The sequence below is a fragment of the Panthera tigris genome, chromosome B4, assembly GCF_018350195.1.
Source record: "Panthera tigris isolate Pti1 chromosome B4, P.tigris_Pti1_mat1.1, whole genome shotgun sequence".
In the NCBI taxonomy this organism is placed as follows: Eukaryota; Metazoa; Chordata; class Mammalia; order Carnivora; family Felidae; genus Panthera; species Panthera tigris.
The window spans coordinates 110,879,572-110,903,630 of record NC_056666.1 but is presented as its reverse complement, the minus strand read 5'-3'; the positions used below and the strand labels follow the sequence as shown (position 1 = coordinate 110,903,630).

The 24,059-nt window shown below is 38.1% G+C and overlaps 1 long non-coding RNA gene across 1 annotated transcript; it reads left to right on the top strand.

Annotated features, from left to right (window-relative positions):
• Positions 1–2,525: 2,525 nt before the first annotated feature.
• LOC122240133 lies at positions 2,526–23,805 on the top strand. The gene is made up of 3 exons (XR_006219474.1): positions 2,526–2,658; positions 2,855–2,998; positions 23,556–23,805. It is a non-coding gene; the product is annotated as an uncharacterized LOC122240133 (long non-coding RNA).
• The last annotated feature ends 254 nt before the right edge of the window (positions 23,806–24,059 follow it).

The following is a 24,059-nucleotide window of genomic DNA, read 5'->3' as shown; positions in this document are numbered from 1 at the left end:
GATTTAGCATCTTGTGTTCACCAGGTAATTACTGAGAACATACTATGTGCTGGCCTATAGCTGTGGAACAAACTACCCCTTGTGGAGAAATTGCTGTGCACAAGAGAAACACAGTCCTGCCTTGATGGAAATTACTGACTTCTCCAGCGTTTCTCGTACTTGGGGAACATAAAGGCCTCCTTTTTATGGGCAAAAGCCAAATTCTCCCAGACCCCTAGCATTGACTTACATTAAATGTATTACAGTGTCTCATAAAAATACCTAAACATAAATCAGGTATGAATACATTGTGTATCAGTTATAAAAGCATATCAAAATTATGAAATAAATGGAAGCAGACCTCCAACACCAGGGCAATTCAAATTAGCCTCATTAATTGAGTATCCCGAAAGATGTTTTGTTGAAACCAGCAGTGACTCACATGTGATCCAGTTCCATAACAGTGTGTGATTTCTTACATGTGTTCTCTATAGAAGTGCCTATAAACCTTTGTTTATGTGGCACACTGGGACACTATCTGATTTTCACTTAGCATGAATCTCGAATTTACATGTTGAATTCACCTCTAGTCTATTCCCATTTACCCAATTAAAACATTACTCAGCACTAACATAATTTAAAGCAAATAGGTATATTTCTTTAGATTATACTCATATTGAAAATACAAAATTTAATCTTGATTATAACCCGTAGACATCCCCCTCCCCACCCCCCCACCCCCCCCACACACCCAGGGATACATCAGTTCGGTTCATCCCTCTTACAAGGAGAGGTGGATGAGGAACTTGGTTAGAACACTGGTCTGGTGAAGATGACAGATGGGAAGGGAGCTATTGTAGGTGTGAAAAGCTTTACTCAGAAGGACAGTATTATGAGGGCTTTGCAGAGGGAGCACTAGCCCCAGGCCCTTAGGGGTTAGACGCCTCTTGGGAAAAGTAATAGTTAAACTGAGACTTGAGGAAAGAATTGATCTTACCCAGGAAAAGAGTAAGGGGAAAGACAAGAGCTAATTTTCAACCTGTTAACTCTAGGATATCTGTGCGTGACTTCAGATCTATCACCTTATGGGACTGGTTGTTAAGTATTTTTACATTTACCTACTGGCCTAAAGAATCTTCAAATATGAGATGGGGCTGTAATAACAAGCTCACAGCATTCTTGGGAGGATTCAGTGAGTCGCAGTGATGTTGGCACTTGGCACAGTGCCTGGAATGAAGCAGGTACGTTTAATTGGAGTTGCAATAATGGTGGTGATGATTATGAGGATTCTTAGTAATTCAGTCAGAAGTAATGTTGATAAGAGTGATGGTGTATTTGTTGACTATAAAAGCAAAGTTTAATCCGCATCCAGGGCCTATTTTTCTTTCTTCTCCATGGATGAGAAGAGGAAAGTGGGACTCTATTATTTCATTATAACATGCATCCCAGAACACTCCATGCAGCATTTGGGAGGGAAAAGCAAAATACTTCTGGGGTCTCAGAGGACAAGTAACTGTCAAGGTTTATGTGATGTCTTCTGCAGGACGGTATATTTCCTAGTCCTTGTAAAACAATTGCCCTCTGTGTTCCCTGTCTGTCGGGGGGCAACTGTTAACCAACTCTGACGCATCAGAGTCTCTGTTCTGCAGACAGGTGTGCTGTGTAGCAAAAGGTGAACAGTTCTTCACCCTCAAACAAGTCCCTTAACCCTAAGGGCCAAGAGAAAGAGTTGAGGTCCACACACTCAGTCTGATCCCTCAGTCTTGGTAGACCCCTACCTGTGGCCCACACTCATAGTAGCCCTCCTTTTGGTTCCCCACACCTAATAATCCAGGTCCAGAGTGAAAACAGGAGTTGCTCCCACATTGTTAATGTCAATTACCACAGATAGCTGGTTTTCCAATAGTTTCTTATAGACTGAAGGTTGACAGGCAGCCCAACCATGAAAATAAACTCTGACTCATGAGTTCAAGACTGAAGTAAAAGAAGCACAGCGAGTCACAGCTAAATGTGATCTTAGATATAGGAAAATTCCAATGACAACAAAGGTGAGACTCGGTTTAAATTGTGAATACATAATCTAGAGTCTAGTCATCTCAGAAGCTCATCCATGTGGAACACAGCACATATTCTGGTAGTAAGTGGACACTCAAAGTCAACTGTGGGCACCATACAGCCACTTGATTGTACCATCTGTCATTTTGTCATTTATTTCTTGGTATAAAATGACTTAGCTTCTAAACCAGGTCTGTGTTTCAGGCCTCTTGATTTTTAATGCAGGATCCTCCTGATGTTTATTATTGCTCTCTCCTTTCCTGCACGTTTAACTGCAGACAACATTTTAAAATCTCCCACCATTTGTACCGGTTTGCATCCAGGAATCTTTCTAAGCTCTGCTTCCCAAACCTGAACTCTCTGTTGCCATCCCATTGTGATTGGTTGCATTCTTGCTCTCTGCCTGCTTCCATGGGCTTGCTGCTCCACACCTCCCTTTATTACCTGTCCTTCAGTCACCTAGTACTTTAGCGGCAGTACCTTTGGCTCAGTGCCCTCCACCAAAGACCAGCCCCCATGGCTGAGATCTGGCCTTTCACTCTTACTCCTAAGTGGGCACAGAAATAACCACTTTCTAGAAGAAAGCCAGTTCCTTCTCCAAGAATTTAGCTGCTCTGCCATGGGGTAAGTAGAGAACTGACAGCCCTAAAATTCAACACCAGCCTGAGTGGTTCTGGTCAAATTCTTGGATTTGTCCCTAATTCCTGCATCCTACAGTGAACTCTGCTAATTTCCACAAGGGTTTATGCCATGGCTATTGTCTCCTGACCTTGACTCATTTCTGACTCCTGCTACTTCCTTGGCAACTTGTTCTCTCCAGAAGGGACATGGCAATCAAAGGAGCCCAAAAGCAGCTGGCACCTGACCCAGGCTATTGGCAAATGCATTTTCTACTGGCCCATCAAACTGGTGAGAAACAGAATCATCTCAGGAGGAGAGTGAGGTGGCAATCACAAATGTGAATGTGAGTAATGTGAGCTTGTCAGGCCTTATGTCTAAAAAGCAGATTTTTGTGACAGAATTAGATAAAGTTTTATTTCAAACTTGCATAACTCAGCAGTATGCCATGCAAGCCTTCATGCTTTTAATTTCCTCCTAAATTTCATGGTCCAAAAAAATCAACAGATGCTGGAAAATTATATTTATGTAAAAGAGCTTCTAATTCAATATGAAAATAATAAAAGAATGAAGATTTACTCATGCAGTTCAAAAAAATCTAGGCAGAACTTTGAAGTCCAAGAGCTTCCCCTGGGAGGCACTGGCATGTTACAGTGGCCACATGATACTAATGCAGCCTTCTCCCAACACAGATATCTCTTCCCCAGCACTAGCCATCGTCTTTACCTTTGGCTTCATGCCTTTTCCAGTGATTTAATGGTTTTGCCACCACAGCCCCAGTCTTGATTTTTTATCCACTCAAAACAGCTACCTTTGAGAAAAAATATTTCAAAAACATAGATATTCCTCCAGCTAGCTTAACTTTTTTTTTTTTTTTAGTATATTTGGCTCAATGTTGCATTAGTTTCAAGTATCCAACATAATGATTCAACTTCTCTATAAGTTGTACTATCCCCAGCTAGACATCTTACTACAAATATGTGTCATTAGGCTCAAAACAAACTTGGAGAAAGTATTAATGTCTGTACAGGTTTTGATAGATAACAAACCATCCTAAAACTTAGTGGTTTAGAACAACTACAATCAGGGGTGCCTGGGTGGCTCAGTCGATTAAGCATCTGACTTCAGCTCAGGTCACGATCTCTTGGTTTATGAGTTCGAACCCTGAGTCAGGCTCTGTGCTGACAGCTCAGGCAGAGCCTGGAGCCTGCTTTGGATTCTGTGTCTCCCTTTCTCTCTGCCCCTCCCCTGCTCATGCTCTGTCTCTCTCTATCTCAAAAATAAATAAAAAACATTTTTTAAAAATTAAAAAAAAAAAAAAGAACAACTACAATCATTATTTTATCCCTGAAGATACTGTGAGTTAATAGGGCCCAGCTAGGCAGTTCTTCTGCTCCCTGTGCTGTCCGCTGGTGCTGCATCCCTCCAGAGGACAGAGTGGGCTAGAGCTCAAGATGTTCACTCATACAGTGTTGGACGCTCAGCCAGGGCTGTTGGCTGAAGCACATAGATTCTCCTCCACATCCTTTCTATGCCCCTTGGACTTGTCACAGCGTCCCAAGAGGTATCAATGCACAGCATCATTTGTACCATATTCTAACTGCCAAACACATCAAGATCAGCTCAGTTCAAGGGGAAAGGGGAAAGACTCATCCATTACACTCTCCAAATCCATCGTATCTATGGGGGAAAAAAAGGTTTTATTATTGGGCCACTAATCAATCCCATTGTTATTTATAAGGAAACTTCCCTTATTAGACTCAATCCCAACAGGGTCCAGAGCAACTGATTTACTGCCTTTAGATCTTCAGAACAGAGTGAGACTTTCTCAAATTACTTGGAGTCTGAATTCACAGGGGCCTAGGACCCTTTGGGGCTATTGAAAAGATCAGGGGCTATGTAGGCTTGAAAATTCCCATGGTTTATAATACTGTTGGGATTTACCTTGAACTATATAAATGGAAAAACAACACAAATAACTTTCCAACAGATTCTGCCAGATGAAAGCATAGTAGGCTATTCAGGTATTATTGATAGGTGGGAGAGGACCACACTAATTTGTCCGTCAAAGGATTAAATTTAAAGATGATTTCTAAAATCACCATTCATTTGCATTGTTCTTCATTTCTATTAGAATATAAGACTAGAAAGGATAGGATTGTGGATTCAGTTCCCATGAGAGAAGTCAAGTTTTGCTTTCTCCACACCAAATTGGCCATGTTGTAAATCTGCACCTTGACTCATCAATGGATCTGAAAGAGAAGGGACAGATCAGTGTTACCCCATCCTTGACACTGAGAACCACATAGCATTTTCTTGAATACCATTTAACTTTTTCCTATTCTCTTCATCTCAACCTCCCCCGACCCATTAAGAGTCAGGAAAGAAACTGTTATTGAACTCTTAGTAGGTATCACCCACCGTATTCAAATTTTTTTCCTGTTTTTGTTAAACTAATATTGTGTCATTTAATCATTACCATAAAGGGTTTTGTGTGCTGTGGGCACTTAATAGTGCTCATGTGACTTGCTGAGATAAACTTTGAGGCAGGTGATCAACCATGGCATTAGCAATGTTTTATTGGATGAAGAAACCTCACATATTTTTGAGGACAGCTTCCTTTGGTTCTGAAGTACAGAAGCTAGATATCCTTGCCAGACAGAGAAATGTATTGCTTTTTGGCTCATATCAGCTCAGTATATGATATTAAACTTGCAAAACATGGTAATAAAACCCTGAAGAAATAGAAGATATTTTGATAGCTGTACTTTAGCCTATATAAGATATTTTGTCGTGGAATATCTGTAGAAAATGCCATTTGACCATGATTTGGAGATGTTGCTTATTGCAAGCATTTTACAAGCTAATTTTGGACGAATGTACCACTTTAGCAAATTTGCAGTTCTCAAAAATAGGAATTCCATCCAGAAGGGAATGGCAGTTTTCCCTCAGGGCATGAATGATCATTCTCATTTCATTGAAATATTTCAATAGGCTGAATTTAATCAGAGTGGTTTTAATTATCCCATTCCTCTGACCCCCGTGTCCACTTCTGCCTTTACCCCTAAATTCCAAATTATCTTTAGCAGAAGTTTAATATCTACACATTTTTCTTTCTACCACATTGTTAATGTAGTCAACACTTGAGCTCCCAAGAAGTTGAGAAAGATTTTCAAAATGAAATAATCATCTCTAGAAATCAAAAGGCATTTTAATGATAGGACAACTTAGCTGGCCTTTGGAAAATGAGATCACTCTAAAGAAATCTACTGATCAAGAAGACAGAATGAAAGTGTCCAGAGGGTCTTAATCACCAGTATCAGGGATATAAGTGAAGATAGAATGTGAAGAGAGGGAAGTAAAGGATGAAGCAAGTATCAGAGTATTTAAAGACTTATTAGAGGTTGCCACAAAAACAAGACATATGAATCTAATCTTATCTTGTATAAAATATCAACATTGTTTTCATGTTTAAATCAAGAATTTCTTCCAAAAGGGTTCCATTGTCTCATTTACTTTTATGGGTAACAGTATCTAGTCGTCTGAATTAAAGCATATATTTCCAATTAATATAGATTTTATTTGATTGGTTTATTGTGTACTATTCCTAGACAATGCTATGCATATGGAGATATTTAATGTATTTCAAGTACACAGATATTTTCTAAACAAAAATGTTGTATATTATGTGTGTGTATGTATGTGTGTGTGTGTGTGTGTGTGTGTATAAACAGATGTGTACATAGGTAGATAGATGGGTAGTTAGAGAGGAAGATAGATATATGATAGATGATAGATAGATTTATAGATAGATAGATAGATAGATAGATAGATAGATAGATAGATAGAATCTCCTGTTAAAGAGTATGATTGAGTATTTTGTCTCCTTTAAGGAGTTGTAAGCTTTTGATTTGGTATTCTAACTATCCCAGAAAAAGTTATCCAAATACCTACTATTTCTATCCTGCGTCTACAGAAGGTACTAAATGTCATTGTCTGCAACAAGTTGGAGTCATCAAATATTGTGCTTGGATCTCTGTTCTAAGTTGTTTTGCCTCCCAGAATCTGACTTCTCCTGTCATATGCCGACACTGATGCATGACTGTCACCTGACTATTGGTGTTCAGAGTTGATTAAGTTTCCTAGTCCCTTTTAAGAATGGTGCACTTTGAACCCAGCCTATACAAACCATCTATGTAAGCATAGTAAATTCACAATAGTGTATTATGATTCAATACTCTGGAATGATGAAACAAGGTTTAAGGTAGTGCTTTCAGACAAAAATGTTTCCTTTAAGTTGAATCTTGTTTCTGAGAGTTTGCATTCATAATGGAAATCCATCATCTATGAATTACTCGGAGCCTCATAAATGTCTCCAAAATGACCACAGCTCACTCCTTCGGGTCTCCTAAAAATAGGCATTCAGGTGCCAGGAGTTGATTACGTAGGCAGTCTGTGATGACTCTAACCATGCCAAAGAATGCTTACATTTGTCCTAAATCTATTTTTAGAAACCAATTGTTAAAACAGCCCACAATGTGTGGACCTGCTGGTGAATTCCATAAACAGATGTCACTTTATTTTTCTATCTTGAAAAAATACATCAAGTACCATTTGCTGGCTGCCAAAGAGAAGATTATAAAGGAGCAATAAGTGATAGGTTAACTCACCCTTGGCTTTCGTGTTTAAAATGAATCAGCTTTTCAGGGTGTCCCATTTCCATTCTTCATATCACAATGCCTGTACTTCTTTGTGGCACATTTCTTGTCAAGATTTCCAAGTGGCCCTTGAGATGGGATCTATCTGTGAAATATCCAACCTGTGAAAATGAGCCCATTACCATGTTTATGGACAAGTGTTCCCCAATAGCTATCTCTTTAATGTTCAATGGAACCCTGCAGACAGATTTTCTACCCTCTTCCCTCTTGCCTTTGTAAATATGCCATGTAAAAACAGTGTTTCATCTGTATAACAGGCTGCTTGGGAAAGGGTGTATGGTGTTAGAAATGACTGCCATGGTTCATCTCTGCAGAGTTATATTCTATGTTAGCCAGCAGAGCAATCCTCTTTTACTGATGGAGTCAAAATAGGCACATCAAAGAGTCAAGACACCTGTGGTACATGGTATTAGGGTTAACTTCGTTTTCAGTCAGCTGCTATATTCCAAGGGGAAGATGGTCTCTGATATAAGCCCGTGGCTCCAGAAAGCTACCCACCTGCTCCATAAAAGGCTCCCCGATGAAGATTTGAAGAATCTTTATGAACAGATCCCCAGGTCCCTAGGAAAACAATGTGAGGTCATCTATACAAGGTACTGGGTTATAACAACAAAACAGAAGATAATTTTTTAAGTACATTTCTCCCAATGTTTTCTAGCATCCTTTTAGAAATTATAAATAGAGGAAGTATTTAAATGACCCCTATTTTGACTGTGAATAGACTTGAATTTCCATATCCTAGAAGAAATGAATCTCTTGGTTATGCTTGTGCGGTGGAAGAGTTAATCCAAAAGACAATGTTTTCCTGAAATCTTATATATCAGTACAGCTCGGATCAGTAGGGCTAAGATCAAATACCCTCTCATTCCTTCTCTTCAATTGTATTCAGAATTGCAAAAAAGTTTCAGCTCCAGATGAAAATGAATAGATAAGTATTTTGCAGCATAAAAATAAACTGCCTGTTAAGTATGATCTCTTAAGTAGTATAAAATTTCTATAAGCTGGGATATGTGTTACATGTGGCTAAAAGACTACCCTTCATTTTCCACCAATCTGGTTTTTAACCTGCTGTTCTGAGGCCATAAACTCTCAGAGGGAAGTCCTCTGTAATTTTATATGGAATTTGATGACTTAGAGGCCCATGGCAGGAATTACGGAGAGGGAGTTTTCTCAACTCCACAGCTCCTATAGAGAGACTAAAGCTCATTATCTGAATCTCAAACTAGTTCATCTTACAGAGCTATGAAATAGCATAAGCTTTGTTAACTCCTTTAATTTCATTCTTTGGGTGAAGTATTCTGTACACCTTCTAGAAATGTATATTCGATGTCACTTGGATAGAGAGAAAGGAAGGCTGAGTGCGCCCAGAATATTGGAGGACATAGAGTGGGAGATCAGAAGTTAGAAGATTAGCCTAGTTTTTGATGGAGACAGTCCTTCAAGCTTTCCCAGGAAATAAAAGGCTTCTAGCGGGGGAAACAATAGACCTGAACAGCAGGAGTGTTTGGGACGGGAGCCAGGGAGCAAGAGTCACTAACAGAGAGTGGTAATTTGGAATGAATTGCTGTTTGTGTTGTGAAGCACACAGGACACAGCTGGTGTACTGGCTAACCTGAGGATTTGTAGTGACTGCATTGAAATGGTAATGAAGTTTTTATTTTATGATTGCAGATGTTTGTGGATTATTGTTATTAAGCTTATTAGTGTACCACTACAAATATGAGATTTTTATTTACTTGGGCTCTTATTTATGGGAGCTTTGTTAAAGTCTTTTTAACTCAAGACAAGAAAACAAAAGCCGTGCAATAACCAAAATGTGCTGAGCCATCAGGCAATCCTTACGGAGTGGGCCTGTGCGTGCGTGCGTGCGTGCGTGTGTGTGTGCACATGTTCACCAGTGCCCTTAATGTAAGACTCTTATACATTTGAGATAAATCCAAATGTCCCCCTTGTTGTTGTGCCTTAAGTAACGTTTTCAAGTACTCTGCTCACAGGTGAAACAATCAATCATTCTAGTAACAGTGGTCACTATCACTGGTTCTGGCGTTGGATTGCCTTGCCAATTCTGCCATTTATAAACTGTGTAGTATTAGGCACTTAACTTCCCTCTGCCTCAGCTTCCAACTCTGTAAAATTGAGGTTAAAGAAATGCTACCTTTTTTCTAAAGTCATTGTGAGGTTTAAATGTGATATCTGGGGATGCCTGGGTGGCTCAGTAGGTTAAGTGTCTGATTTCAGCTCAGGTCATGATCTTGCGGTCCATGAGTTCAAGCGCCACGTTGGGCCCTGTGCTGACAGCTCAGAGCCTGGAGCCTGCTTCAGATTCTGTGTCTCCCTCTCCCTCTGCCCTTCCCCCACTCACACTCTGTCTCTCTCTGCCTCTCAAAAATGAATAAATGTTAAAAAAAAATTTTTTTATGTGATATCTGTATAGAGCACTTATCAATTAATGTTAGCTGTTACCTAAAAGGATCTTGATGTAGAAGGACACTTACGCATTTTATTCAAAAGGTTGGGACTAAGAATTCTGTTAGAAACTTTATTATCTTGCAGAGTGATCTCATATCAAACAATTGAAAGAAGGTGCACATAGGTCTGTGGACAACTAGTTTTCAAGCAATAAAATAAATAATAACCAGTTATTTTATTGTTAGGCATAGTATGATCTCTTTTAATGATTCAGAAACTGCTGAAGAATCTTGAAATCTTTCAAGATACTATCATTAGTGAGTATTAAGTAGCATCATAGAATGGATTGACAAAAGTGTTTAGGATATCAGTTATAAAAATTCCAAATGATTTTGTTTTCATTATAGTTCACTTCCTAGCTGGCCATAAGGACACAGTAAATATACAGGAAGTGAAATGAGCATCTCCAAGGAATTCAGTTTCTAACATGCTAAAATAATTTCCTTAGGTTAGAAAAATCAAAATCCCCAAAATATGCCATATGTAAAAATAAACTCATTACCATTAAGCATTTCAAAATGAAAATGATTACTAGTTGACCAATTAAAGAGAAGCCTCTTTCATATTGACTATACAGCAATTCCTGCCAGTATCATGATGTGATGTTGATGATTTAAAACCAATTGGGGACGCTAATGAAGAATCCCATGATTCACAGTCAAATGTATCTTGGAGTCTAGTCATAAATTTACAATAAAGTTGACATCTGGGGTGCCTGGGTAGCTCAGTTAGTTAAGTATCCAACTCTTGATTTCTGCTCATGTCGTGATCTCAGTCATAAGAGAGCTGCACCTCAGGCTCCATGCTGAGTTTGGAGCCTGCTTAAGATTCTCTCCCTCCCTGTCCCTTTGCCCCTCCCCCGCTGGCACACTCATGCACTCTCTCTCTCAAAAAATAAAAAAAATTAAAAAGTTGACATCTAGTGAGAGTTTCTAAGTGAGTATATCTTCTGGAATTTTCTAACAGAGTTCATCTAAAATAGGTTCATGGTCAGAAATTAAATATGTTCACCTTAATTTGTTGATAGATAACGTATTTCCTTAACCAAAGGTGACCCCTCATGACTCTGAAAGCAATAAGAAAACACTGTGTAAATTATAAAGCATTAATTTGGGGTGGGAGAATGTCAGGAAATTGGGAAGCAAACCAAGTTCTCAAATACATTATTACATCTGAGGGATAGCTTTAATTAGGTAGTTTCATGATATCTTAAACCAATATGCACCCATACCATGGGTTGTGATTAAAAAGACCTTTATATAAAAACAAGGTCTTCAGGAATTACATTTTATATCTCATTATTGTAACTTAATTGCTTATGATTTAAATACTTCTAAATTAAAAAAAAAAACCAATTCACTTGTAATAAGTTCTATTCTGTAGTGGAGATTTTTCCAAAGTGAAATTTGTAACTATAAGTATAATGTAAGCCTGGAGATGCCAGAGACCACCACATAGAGAATGAGTTCATGAGAATGAAGCCAACCCAGAGGAAGGTTGAGCCAACAGATGGAGAAAGACAGACACTGGTGACATCATTTGAGGCCTCCAGATTCAGCCATGCCTGGGTTTCATAATTCTGTGAGCCAATAAATTCCTTTTATGGCTTATGCCTGTTGGAGCTCAGTTTCTGTCACTTAAAAACCAGGAGAATCCTTGCTAATACAGCAACGAGGGTCACAAGTTTTGGGGAAATGTTTCAAATTATATTTGTCTCTTACAAATTCACAACGTGTACTAACTTGTTAAAAGATCTGAGAAAACCTGCTGTAAAGGAACTTTCTTTCTCTGTGTTAACCCGCTGTTTCCCCAAACTTGGTTGATAGTAGAGTCTCCTTCTATGCAACACCTACGAGCACCCGTTTCACTAAGCACGTTTTGGGATGTGATGCTCTTCTAAGGCATGGAGGGAAGAGAGTTGTCAAAAATGACCCCAGCAGGACTTCAAAGACTCACTGAAAAGAAATTCATAAAGTGAAGTAACCTCTACTAGATGAGTAAGTCTAAGTGGGGAGGGAGCCAAAAGCAGGGTCTTCTCTACACAGTCCCCTCATTTCTCTGTAGCACCATGATGGGAATAGTGGAGACCTCCATCATCTCTTTAAATGACAAATTACTAGGGGCTCACTATCACATGCTGTTCCTTCCTCTGCCATGATCCAATATATTGGTGGTTTTTCCTCCTAACTTTATCCCTCTCCATAGAATCTCTACCACCTATAAGATGAAGATATGCCAGGCTATTTGAAGCCTCTTCATTTAAGGTAGCAGGGAACCTCATCTTCTAGGCTCCCATCATATTTCCCAATCCTACACTTACAAGCTTCAGCTTCTGAGATGGGTCTCAGTTCTCTTAAATTCTACCAGCTAATGTCCATCTTTTCTACAACCATTCAAGCCCCAAGGCCTGAGACTCAGGAGAGCCACTGGTGTAAGTTCCAATCTGAGTGCAGACCAGTGTCTCAGTTGAAAACAGAGGAAGCAAATTTTCCCTAACCCTGCTTTTCAGGCCTCCATGGGATTGAATGATGCCCACCCACACTGGGGAGAACAATCCACTTTGCTCATCTATTGATTCAAATGTTAATCTCATCCAGAGACACCCTCACAGACATACCTAGAATAATGTTTAACCAAATATCTGGGCACATCTGTGTCCCAGCCAAGTTGACATATAAAATTAATTATCACAGTAACAAAAATCACATATGCTTCTGTTTCACTTATTCCTGAGGATTTGTTCCAGAAGCATGAGCTCTTTGGGAGTTGTGCAGTCCTTTCTTGTCAACATGGTCTTTGACATCACCTTAGTTCAGCAGTTACCAGCCTTGCTTGACATCAAAATGTAGAATATTATGAAAACGTGGATTTCTAGGCTTCCATTAATTACAACCTTCTGAATGAGAATCCGAGTTTGAGGCCCATCTTAGATCAGAATATAAGATAGAGGCCCGGGCCCATTTCCAAAGGATTTTTTTGTTGTTGTAGTTTATTTATTTGAGAAAGAGAGAGAGAGAGGAAGAGAGAGAGAGAGTCGGGGAGGGACAGAGAGCAAGAGGGAGAACACAAAATCTGAAACAGGCTCCAGGCTCTGAGCTGTCAGTACAGAGCCGACACGGGGCTCCAGCTCGCGAACTGTGAGATCATGACTTCAGCCGAAGTCGGACCCTTAACCAACTGAGCCACCCAGACACCCCTCCAAAGGATTTTAATAATCAACCTCACTAAGGAATAACTGCTTTTTTTTCATTTTATTATTTTTTTAATTTTAAAAATTTTAATTCCAGTATAGTTAACATACAGTGTTATATCAGTTTCAGGTGTACAATATAGTGATTCAACAATTCTATGCATTACTCAGTGCTCATCAAGATAAGTGTACTCTTAATCCCCTTCACCTATTTCACACACATCCCCCATCCATCTCCCCTCTGGTAACCATCAGTTGGTTTTCTACAGTTAAGAGTCTGTTTTTTGGTTTGTCTCTTTTTTTTTCTTTGTTTCTTAAATTCCACATATGAGGGAAATCATATGGTATTTGTCTTTCTTTGACTCACTTATTTCAGGTAGCATTATACCCTCTAGATCCATCCATGTTGTTGCAAATGGCAAGATTTCATTCTCTCTTTATGGCTGAGTAACATTCCATTGAGTATATGTACCACATCTTCTTTATCCATTCATCTATTGATGGACACTTGGGCTGCTTCCATAATTTGGCTCTTGTAAACAAAGACGCAGAGGGATAACTGCTCAAAGTGCAGAGTCACTGGAGACAGTGACTCCAAACCCACAGCAGGGATTTTAGTAGTGTCCCTCCTTCTCGCTCCTGTGTTTTCCTCTCCTCCAGACCCCCTTGGCTCATTTAGGGAGGAGCCAGGAGGATAAAGCCATTTGCTAAGTTAGTAGTTTATGGCAGGAATTGGACTATGTATTTTATATGCTTTATTTCATTGTAATCCTCTAGTCAAACTTGTGAGAGAAAAAAAGGAGAGGTTCTACTTTATAGATGAGAAAAACAAAGTTTAAAGGAGTTAAGTAATTTTACCAAGAGTTTAATTAGTGAAAGAGCTGGAATTTAAACTACAACCCATTTGTTTTTCTCTACACATCAAACTTTGTGGTTGGTTTAGGAATAATCAGATGACCCCAGACTGGAATGGATTAAAGATTCAGAAAAGAAAATGTTTAAAGCATCTTGTACTTGGTAAGCAATCAGTAACAGGCTCAAGTAGTTGGCTAGACATGGAAAGAAATAGGGGACTGATGGTCTTCCACTGTATTAGGAAAACCCATAGCACCCTTTGGACAGAAATGTTAAAAAACATGACCACACCTCAGAGAGGCATCAGACACTTTTATGAAATCTTCAATGTCCCTTTCCTACATCTTCATTCAACATAATAGGTACTCAATAAATGACTCTTGAATAAACAAATGATATAAAATTTACATAGTACTTGTATTTTTTAAGGAGGGGATTCTTCAATAATTTCTTGCTTTGTTTGTTTTCACCCTGAGGCCAAGAATAAGAATACAATAAATTTGCATAATCTGCACTTGAGAAGAGCTCTTTAGTAGTTCCCCATTCAATTTATTTTATCTTTAGATAAAAGGTGAATAGGTGTTAAGTATTCTAATTAGCTGTTTGGAAAGGCATCATAAGCCTCTTTTTCTGAATGACATAAAAAATAAGTATTTGGCTGGAATACTATAGTTCTGAAGATTATTCTTATTTAAGAGCCTTATATAATTCATCCTTTGGGTGTTCAATAAATGCTTCCTGAGTGATTGACTTTGAGGAGTAGAAGGATTCTCTAACTAATAGGCAATTTTAGAACTGGTTGTCATAGATCCTGTGTTCTGGTCTTATTCCATCTTCAAAACAAAACAAAAAAACTTTCTAGTTGCTAGTATCAGCATTATAAGAAACAGAGTTCAGGTTTGGAAAGCTATGACTACTTAACATGCACATGAACAAAGTATTACTAAATTGCATATAGTATGAGTATAATATGATAATGAGTCAAAACTAATGTAAATAGGACTGGTAAAAAAAATTACTGTCCCCTAGAACCTGGAGAATCTGGAGGATATTGCTACTAATTAATAAATGTATTCTTGTGCTATCAGTCACCTGAATGATTTGGTTCATCCTGCAATTAATGGGTTGTAGTGAAATGTCAAACACTCCCTAGGCTCAAAAATCCTGTATGAAGTATCAGTAAGGATACAATTCTTAGTCAGAAGTAGCAATTATCAATGGGCTATCCATATACTCTGGAAAGTTATTTAACATGTAAACATCTTGGTAGATGTCACAGTAGTTCTCTGTTTCTAAGCAAGGATTCAGCATTGTTGATCCTTGACTTTATTTCTCCTAATCCAAGAACTAATTTACTATTTTCTTTCTTTCTCTCTTCACTCTCTTTTTCTCTTTCTCTCCTTCCATCCTTCCCTCCCCCTTTTCCTCCACCTTCCCACTACATCTCTCATTCCTTTCTTCTCTTTCCACAGGAATTTCTTGAATCTGTATAATAGGCCCGATCCACACTAAACCCTAAAGATACAATGATGAACAGTATTCCTGAATTTAAGATGCTTACAGAAAAATGAAGGTGGCATAACATAAAAATAGATGGGATTCCAAGTAAACGTCAGTGATTACCTAGGAGATTAAAGGAGGTTATAAAATATTACCAGAGTAGAAAAATTCAGCAAGTTTCAATGTTAGCAAAGCATGAAGAAATTTATTCTGAATTTGAAGTTACATGTGTTCAATAAACTGAAACTGATGAAAACTTACTGAAATTGCTCAATTTATAAGGCTTAACTACTTTATAATAGGAGAAATCAATGAAGCAGGTATTTATGATATCTAGATTCTTGATGTATATTATATTTGATTATGAGAAATACTTTATTGCTTAGAGTATGGCAAACAATTTTACTAATACTTTGTGTAACCATATTTGAGTATTATTCATTGTATTAAAAACTTTCTCTTGAACCTAAAATGTACACTAAATTATTTTCTGGATTCTGAACTATGCTTTTATTAGATCTACAAGAAAAAAATTTTCCATAGTGAATTCATTTAACAAATAGTTATTGAATACCTCCTGTCTCCTAGATACTATGCATTAGAAAACAAAAACAAAACAAAACAAAACAAAAAAACACCAGACATGGTCCCAGCCCTCATAAAATTTATATACTGGTAAACAGTTTCAAATTGTGTAATATAAATCTTTGGCAAAGTAGAGTTTCCTTCAGAAAAAAATGCCCTTTATAACAAACTTGGCTAAAAAAACAATGTCCCAGTAAATAGGGCATGACCGTCTCTCCTATTTTCGAGGCACAGTTCTGAAACCACAAAGCATAGGCTTTAAGTGAAATGGAACTCGGTTCAAATTCAGCTCTGCTCCTTCTTGGATCTCTGACTCCATCCATTGAATGAGATTTGTAATTCCAACTTCACAGGCATATTGTGAAAATCAGATGGCCTGTGTACAGAGAATAATTCTGGACCCTAAACTGAAAGGTGCCGGATTCGGAAATATTTGAGCCTTTGATTTTTAGGATGTGTGTATGTCGGTGTATGCATTTGTGTGTGTGTAAGTATATGAGTGAGAACATTTCAGTACCTCACTGCCAGGATTATTAACATGAATTAACTGATCAGTAACAAGATGTTGATATAGCAAGTCATAGTCAAGTTGAAAATGGACTGACTCCCAGGGACATATTCTGATATCCATAATTGCTTTTTGAATGCATAGGAAGTATTCCATGTGTCAACTGATGATGAAAAAATCCCTAATTTGACTTTTTCACATTCATTAAAAAAATTATACCCAATTACTAATTATGGATCACTGTATTCCAGTTGGGATTTCACACCACTTCTAAATGACACTTGTAACAAATTACTTCTCCCCAAATCATTTGACTTGCTTCACCAAATATTTTGATAGTGATAGAAGGATCACTTAAAATGAGTGTTGGAGAGTGAATCATTTACTTGCAAAGAATTATAGTCTTAGAGCATTTAGATTGTGAAATTTATTTGGTAAAATCTAGCAAAGACTAATATGTGGTGGTATTTTCACTATTTTTACATTACAGAATTTACTGCTTTTTGTGTATATGCTCACACGTTCCTTTGTTTTTATTTAAATAGAATATCTGTTAACTGTAACAAATGTTAACAAATTATAAAATTGATCAAAATAAGATTTCTAAGATGAATCCAGCATTTTCTTCCTATGAACAAGTACTTATAAATCTTTAAAACCACATATAAGATCCTATTTCCAAACAATAGGATTTCTTTTTCCATTACACATGATGATAACTCCTAGCCAGAGCAGCCACAGTTCAGTGTTGATTCATTTACACAAGCTTCACATTTCATAGATGTTCATGGGCCCTTTTATTCTTAAATAAACAGCTTTCTTGAAAGGTGTTTTACTTGTAAATATGTATTATAAAAGATTTATTTTCCTCTTTTGAACTGACCTTCTCCTACCCTCACCTCATTAGACAAAAAAAGTAATTTTTGTCTAATAATTTTTTTCTTTTATTATTATTATTGTTACTTTATTTCAGCACTCGAATTTAGTGACTCATCACTTACATATAACACCCAGTGCTCATCCCAACGAGTGCCCTCCTTAATACCCATTTAGCCCATTCCCTGCCCACTTCCCCTTCAGCAACCCTCAGTTTGTTCTCTATATTAAGAGTCTCTTAAGGTTTGCCTCCCTATTTCTTTTTATCTGATTTTTCTTTCCCTTCCCCTATATTCATTTGTTTCTTAAATTCGACATGCAAGTGAAAAAATATATTTATCTTTCTCTGACTGACTTATTTCACTTAGCATAACACACTCTAGTTCCTCCACATTGTTGCCAATGGCGAGATTTCATTCTTTTTGATCACCAAGTAATATTCCACTATATATACATATATGGACATATATATATACACAGATATGTATATATGTATATAGACATTTGGGCTTTTCCATAATTTGGCTATTGTCGATAGTGCTGTATTTTTTTTAATTTTTTTAATGTTTATTTATTTATTTATTTTTAATATGAAATTTATTTTCAAATTGGTTTCCATACAACACCCAGTGCTCATCCCAACAGGTGCCCTCCTCAATGCCCATCACCCACTTTCCCCTCCCTCCCACCCCCCAATCAACCCTCAGTTTATTCTCAGTTTTTTAGAGTCTCTTATCGTTTGCCTCCCTCCCTCTCTAACTTTTTTTCCCCCTTCCCCTCCCCTGTGGTCTTCTGTTAAGTTTCTCAGGATCCACATAAGAGTGAAAACATATGGTATCTGTCCTTCTCTGTATGACTTATTTCACTTAGCATAACACTCTCCAGTTCCATCCACATTGCTACAAAAGGCCATATTTCATTCTTTCTCATTGCCAAGTAGTATTCCATTGTATATATAAACCACAACTTTTTTATCCATTCATCAGGTGATGGACATTTAGGCTCTTTCCATAATTTGGCTATTGTTGAGAGTGCTGCTATAAACATTGGGAACAAACATTGGGAGCAAGAATCACAGGAAATAGGAGAGGTGGGAGTGCTGGGGGGGGGGGGGGGCGGGGGGTTGTAATCTTAAAAGAATAAAAGAGCAGTTCACCTGGCAGCTGCCAGCTACTAACCTGGCATATAAGTGACTGATATTCTCTCTTACTGCTATCTAAAATTTATAAAAATTATAAGTAAGCACTTTCTATGGGGAAGGTGGGTGATTACTATCTCTGAGGAGCTCATAGTGTTTGACAGCATCTTTATTTTTTACATAGATAATTTTCAAAATATTCCTGCAAAGAAACTACAAGTGAAATATCTCTTTTTTAAAGGCTGGATTAAAAAAGAACGTGAAGAGAGGCCATGTCAGTGAATATGTTCACAGATTAAGCCCTGGAACTAGAATGCTGGTGTGTGTGTGTGTGTGTGTGTGTGTGTGTGTGTGTGTGTGTGTGTATGCATGCTCGTGTGTGTGTGTGTGTGTGTGTGTATGTGTTTGAATGTCTCTTGATTTCTGTCTTTACATCTCTCAATTTTAAGATTTTACTGTTTCTCTGCTTCTCTAACTGGTTTCTCACCTTCAATGACTTCATCAACCAACTGGTGATTGGCAAAGCTAATTTTCCCTTCTCTTGCTGTATACTTCTGAATCCTTCTTTACCCGTGTATCTTATATAAGCCATAGATTTCATTTCCTTCCCTGAATCTTAGGGTTGACTCCACTAAAATACGGCAGATTTGGGTGAATGCATTTGATCTGATTGTTCAGAATGCTCTGACAAGTATGGCAGCTTGACAGTGACTTCAAAGAGGGTAGTTGCAGGAGAGATGAAGAAGAAAAGTTTGTATATGGGGTAGTGGTTTTTATAAAGAGACTCTTATAAGAAATGTCTAACTTCTGCCATGTCCCAAGCAAAGGGCAAAGGGATGGTAGTGCCCCCTCAACACCTGCACAGTCGACAGACCCTTACTGAACATCATTAAAGCTCCAGATATTGTACTGAACCATACATGGGATGCAGACATAAAGGAAGGCATGTTCTGTCTTGAATTTTGAAATCTGGTCCAGTAGAAAAGATAGACAAGTATACATGCCTAACTATAAAGTGGAATGAGTTATAGTAAACTATAAGCTTTTTTAAAAAGCTATGGGGATATGCAGAATAGAATAATCCTATCCATTCATATATGTGATTTATGCCCCCCCATTTGAAAGGCACTTTGGCCCACTGTGTGATGGCTAGTGTTTCTCAAACCTGGAAACTCTCCGTAGTATTCGTTGCGGGTAGACTGGGCCAGCAGTGTTACAGGTACATTCTTCTCTACAAACACTATGATGAAGTTTTCTTGGCCTCTGAACAACAGTGACAGAGATGAAGCACTACCTCTGTGGGTAGCTCTACCTCATGGGCTGGTAGCTCCCATCATTGAGTAGTCATTTAATTGAAAAGATTTTTTTTTATTTATTAGAGGAAAAAGTGACAGGCAAATTTTATCAGAAACATATTAGCATAAAATGTCTATTTGCAAGTGATCACATGAAAAATGGCAGATGATTAATTTCTGACTTGGTCAGTAACACTAGAGTAATTGAGAGTTGGGAGACATTCTGAAATACCCACTGGTGGATGTTACACAATTTAAACATCTCCCAATGTTCCTGCAGTACTTTCACTGAGATTTGTGCATATGTCAAACCAGTTGGCAATATGCCAAAGTCAGAATGGATTTATACCAATAAAGTACAAAGAATGGAGATAGGGTTTCTTAGAGAGCAAAGATACTAATACTGTATTGTTCAACTAGTAAGAGATGAGTTTCAGCCAAAGGAAGGAGAATTTTATCAGCTCTTACAAATTATGGTACCAAGATGGATGCTATATAACTTTGATTTCATTTTTTCCAAAGAAGCTACTTTTTCAGATGCAAGTTTCAAGCTTTTTGGATGAGTTTCTAATTCGGAATGTTCAAGGAGGATTAAAAATGTGAAGTATATACAGAAGGACAAAAAAAAAAACTTAAAAGAAGTTTTTCTAGTAAAAGTTTCATAAGTGGTCACTTTGATATCATAAGATGCAGTAAAATACCATGGCCTTAAGTTTTCAAACACTAGATAATTTTCCCCTAATCAATACAAAAATTATCATATTACCATATGATCCAGCAATTCCAAACACTACTGGGTGTTTACCCAAAGAAAATGAAAACACTAACCCAAAAGGATATATGCACCTCTATGTTGATTGCAACATTATTTACAATAGCCAAAATATGGATGCAACCCATGTGCCCATTTGATAGATGAGTGGATAAAGGAGATATATGTATTATGAAATATTATTCAGGCATAAAAAATAATGAAATATTGCCATTTGCAACAGCATGGATGGACCTCAAGAGTATAATGCTAAGTAAAATAAGTCAACCAGAGAAAGACAAATACCATATGATTTCATTCACATGTGGAATTTAAGAAACAAAACAAATGAACAAGTGAAGAATAAAAAGAGACAAACAAAAAAACAGGGGTACCTTGCTGGCTTAGTTAGTAGAGCATGAGACCCTTGATCTAGGAACCGTGAGTTCAAACCCCACATTGAGGGTAGAGTCTACTTAAAAAAAATAAAAAACAAACCAGACTCTTAAACACAGAGAACAAATTGGTGGATGCCAGAGGGGAGGTGGGTGAAAGGGATAGGGAAAATAGATAAAGGGGATTAAAGGTATACTTATCTTGATGAGCACTGAGAAATGTATAGAATTGTTGAATCATTACATTGTACATCTGAAACTATTATAACACTGTGTGTTAATTATGCTTGAATTTTTAAAATCTAATGAATAATTATTCTATAAATTCCTCCTGAATTCCAGCAGTGTTCATTATGGCAATAGTGAGAAGGCACTCCTTATTTTGACATTAAAATCATCCTAAGAACTATAATCATGTGACACCCTTACCCTATTCCACACGTGGCTGAGAATCACACACTTACATGAAGCTTGTCTCTTCTTTAAGTCATTAGTCCAAATCAGCTGCAAGAAAAAAATTCACAGTATGAATAAAGCAAAACACACACACACACACACACACACACACACACACCTGGTTTGTTGAATTGAAGTTGGTCCTAACAAAAGAAATAACTTTCATGCCTTTGAGTCTTTCACTAAAAATTACTTTGAACACCAATCAAAGCCTTGCTAAAATCCATTTGCTGCATTATAAATGCATGTATGAAGGGCATTATATACTCATTTGATGTAGTTGGATTTTTTTCTTTTTAAAGTTTATCTAATGATCAAAATTCCTAATTCTAATAATTAGATAGCCTGTGCTGTCTTGGTGGTTAGCAATCTATATAAGAGGGTGAAAATTCAGCATAGTGGTGGTTCATTAGGATTCTCCAGAGAAATAGAACCAATAGGATATATATATATATATATATATATATATATATATATATATATATTCATATATGTAGCTGAAAATGGATATGGATAGATATAGATACAGATATAGATATCTTGGGACTTCTCAGCCTCCAAAATTCATATATATTGGCTCACATGATTTTGGAGGCTGAGAAGTCCTACAATCTGCCATCTGTAAGCTAGAGAACCAAGAAAGCCTGTGGTGTAATTTGGTCCGAATCCACAGGCCCGAGAACCAGAAGCACAGATGTCTGAGGAGAGGAGAAGATGGATGTCCCAGCTCAAGCAGAGAGCAAATTCTTGCTTCCTTTACCTTTGTGTTCTGTTCAGGCCCTCAACACATGGGAAGACGCCCACTCACATTGGTAAAGGCAACCTTCTTTACCCAGTCCACTGATTCAAATGCTACTCTCTTCTGGAAACATCCTCACAGACACGCCCAGAAATGTTTTGCCAGCTATCCTGGTATTCTTTGGACCAGTCAAGTTGACACAAATCAAAATGACACTCATCACAGCTGGTGTTGTGAGCTTCATTAACAACATCACCTCTGACATTCACTTACAGCCTTTTATGTGCCTGACACTGGGCCAAGCATTTTATTTACATGATCTCAGTTAGTCCTCTCAACATAATGTGACAGGTGATGTATAATAATGATCTCCATTCTCCAGATTAGGAAACTGAAGCTTAGAGAAATTCGGTAACTTGCCCAGGATCATAGAGTAGGAGGTAGAGCATGCATGAAACACACAGTTCTGTATGATACCAAAAGACCAGGCCCAAAGCCCTAATCCTCTAATTACCCATTTCCAACTTGAAAACGGATCCTTGGGTATTTCAAAGCATTCTATGTAAAACAAATATGAAAGTCAAATGATATTAATGTAATTGGCTAAGTAAACAATGTGATTTGTAGACTTTCTTGAACTGAGAGTTTCCATTTATTTACTTTTTATGCATATCCTATTTTGTTTCAACTGGGATTTAATATGAAAAATGGCTTCATAAAAAGCAGTTGGTCAGAAAAGCAATCTGTCGAAAATAGAAAACGTTTGAACCAGAGTTATACTGGCTGCTGTGAAGGCATGTCACTTTACACCTTCTTTCTTCCTAGGGCCTAATGGGAAAGCATGAAATTGACCTAAACTCCAAGTTTCCCAGGGTTTGGCAGGCCGTCACTTACCGAGGTGTGGTATGACCACACAAGCCGTCCAAACAGCTGCTCTGGGACCAGGCCACTCAGGGTGTGGCCATGTGGACTGGTGTGGATGGTAGCAGTGAGCAGACCAGAAGGCTACGTTCCTACAGTAGTCTTCTCGGCATCCAGGCCTCGGTACTCCCTTTCACCCCTCTCATCCACCCCACTTTCTCCAGAAAGGTTGGCTGGATAAAGGGAGGCTTCCACTCCAACTAGGAGAACGGTTGAGAAGGCAGAATCCCACCCAGCGTGGGGGACTGCCCGGCTTCCAAGCAGCCATGTGCTGATTTGCAGGGGCACTTGAGTATGAAACGGGCTTGTCAATACACGTGTCAGCGTTCGTCCCACTGATGTGACTCAGCTGGGAGCTCACTCTGCTGTGGGGGTGGGCCTGTCCTTTTTATTCCTCTAAGGATTTCCTGCGAGTTGAAGGATCACGAGGAGCTGCCAGAGTGAGCATGTGCAGATGGCAGGTGAAGTTGTGCGTCAGCAAAGAACGATCCCTTTTGTTTTTTTCAGGAGTGGCAAGTCAAAATCCAGCTATTAACACAGGAGGTTCACTGGGGAAGTCGGAAAGAAAAGCACATTGGCATTCACATTAGGCAGAAAAGGACCCACGGAGCTGTTAGAAAACCCAGAGGGAAATAGAAGCTAAAGAACTTTTCCTACTAACACACTAATGATGTTTATCTGCACACAGCCTGCTTTTGTGCTAGTACTTTATATACAATTTAGGGGCCATTAAACTTTAATTTAAGATAATTCATTAGAAACGTGTTTTGTATTGGAAGTTTCAGAATAGCAACTCAAACATTTCAGAAACCTCTGTTTTTACTTACACTGTGTTTTGCCTCCACCACGGAGCAAACAGCTCAGATATATAACCCGCCCAAAATAATTGACTCCTGCCTCCAACCTTGCTTCTGAATATTCAAACACACAGCTGTGGGAGTGAAGTGAGAGGCAGGGAACCTGACAGCGAAGAATATCTCTCTGTTTTACATAAACTCAGGCACTTTGGAG